The sequence below is a fragment of the Cricetulus griseus genome, chromosome X (assembly GCF_003668045.3).
Source record: "Cricetulus griseus strain 17A/GY chromosome X, alternate assembly CriGri-PICRH-1.0, whole genome shotgun sequence".
Lineage (NCBI taxonomy): Eukaryota > Metazoa > Chordata > Mammalia > Rodentia > Cricetidae > Cricetulus > Cricetulus griseus.
This window is the reverse complement of record NC_048604.1, coordinates 13,870,898-13,873,428: the sequence shown is the minus strand read 5'-3', so window position 1 is coordinate 13,873,428 and position 2,531 is coordinate 13,870,898.

The following is a 2,531-nucleotide window of genomic DNA, read 5'->3' as shown; positions in this document are numbered from 1 at the left end:
TTATCATACATACACATGTATCTATCACATGTACATGTATATATGTATATACACACATATTATACACACACACACACACACACACACACACACACACACACACACACACACACATATGATAGCAATTTATTTGAGAGCAAGGGATGGCCCATGGGAAGGTTTGGCGGGAGAAAAAGGAAGAAAGGAAAGAGAGAATGATAGAATTATACTATAATCTCAAAAACTAACAAATAAGAAAAAGACCAGAACAACCACAGATGATTGGTGTGGATGAGCACAGGCAACAAACTGCTTCTTAACCAATGCTCATTTAATTTTTTGTTTTGCTTTGTGTGTCTGAGAATTGGCAGATGTGCTTAGAGATCAGAAAGCTGTTTCAAATACTTTTGCTCATTAAGCCAGCTGAGGGCCTCAGGATGCTTTTAGAACTTATCACCAATGCCTACAGAAAGAAAATAATATCAATTTTTAAAATATGCCATGTCATAAATCTTGGAAGCTCCCTGAACATAAGTCAAGATGATGATTATCAAGCATTTGAATGGTTTTCCCCTTGTTAAGGAGAGAATGTGGGGGATGAGAAGGCCTAGTGGGTCAGATCATATATTTATCTGGAATAATGGGCAAGGATATCAATGCACAAACTCAGAAAGGCAACTGAATTTAAAGTGTGGTTTATTAGAACAATAAAAATCAGATACTCAAGCTTTTTGTGGTGACTTTCTTAAGAAGCTACAAACCTTGCCTACCTATCCCTTGGCAGCCTGTATAGTGTATGTTCAAAATGTATCTGCCTGTTGGGTTTTTATTGGAGTATAAATTAGTGAGCTTTTACTGTGAAGGCAACTACTTGGTAGGAATCAGCTTAATAGCTAAAGGTTACTCTTAAATATTACATTGCACATTTATTTTATGTTCACCCTGGAAAAGTGCTTACAATGGAGGGGGGTGCCAGAAAACACTATTGATTTGAGAGTCCTTTGCTGCATTTTGGTACATACTTTCATCAGACCAGCACTTGAGATGTGAATAACTTTCTCTTTCTGCAGCAGGAACTTTGAGAAAATGACTGGGGAAAGTCTGTACTTATGATGTCATGATCTCACTTTCTCCATTATCAAATACAAAGTCTTCTTTTGCCCCTTCTTGGGTTGTTACTTGGATTTCTCATTTCACTGTAAAGTGAGAAGATGGCTATCAGCCTGAATTCTTCCAGCATTCAGAAGTTACAAGGATACTACTCCATTCATGAACATCCTTTCCTAGTGACCCTACCAATCATGTCACAATTCTTCGTCTTCTAACACTATCACTTTTGAAGTATTATTCTGGGGAGGAAAACACACAATCTCTAATACTCACTTACTAGCTATGAGTCTTTTGACTAGTGACTTCATGTCTAAATTCATTTTTCTCTGATTTAAATAATTAGAATACTAAAAGTTCACTCATAAAGTTGACAGGAAAATTAAAAGAAAGAATATGTCCAAAATAAAGGAATGTTCTCTGTTAAAGAAAGCAACAACAACGACAAACAAGAATGTTTCTAATAGTCAGCACTAGTGGCCACTTTACAAATATTGAACTATAGTTAGTATTTCTCTAGCTGTGAAGTAAAGCAATCTCTATTCCATTCCAGGGTCTCTCAGGATCCCAAATCCTTGGTGCCTCCCAATTCCCTCAAGGGTAGCAGTATCACAAGCCATTCTCTGTCCTTGCACAGAGACCTCTTGATAGTATCCTCTACTCCCACTCATTCCTCCTCTATCAATACAGCAAGTAGAGAAAGAGAAAGAAAGCAAACCTGGTTCACAATCTGCGAACACCTTTGTCCTGTAGCATCCTTGCTTAATGTCTTCAACACTGGGAATACCCCTTACTGGCACTGCTGCCTTTGGGATATTGGCAACTGTTTTAAATCTTGAGTTCTCATATCCACAGACATGAGGCTCAAGAGAAACTGGGAAAGGGAGGAAGGGCACTGTTATTTAGTCTCTGAACCAACATAACCACCAGAAGAACTGGCTATGGCCAAGACCCAGCTAACTGCAATGTACTTAGGACATCGGTTTTGATTTCCCTAGCCACACTGATTCGTGGGTTTGATGATGGTTAAGTGACTATGCTAAATGAGCTTGATTATAACAACCACATGGGGCCTTCTGAAAGTGAAAGCAGACTTCTGAGCTGCAGGCGTTCACTTTTCCTGCTGCAGCTCATAGGCTACTTAGGCATAAGCAACTCAAATCCTTCCCTTGACAGAGCTGGGAGAGGGCAAAAACCCACTGAATTCCTTGGTTGCATCTACATAAATTTAAAGTCATTGAAGGAAAAATAACCCAAAAGCAAAAACCAGCCCAGTCAAAGCAGCTCCTAGATTGTCCCTCTTAAGGAAATCTAGATGGTTTATGGAGGGACTGGAAGAAATTCTTTAGAGGCATGCTTGCCAAAACAATAGTTCCATATATTATATAGTTTCACAAAGCAGAATACTACACTGCAAAACACATAGGTCTTCCCTATGTGGAGTG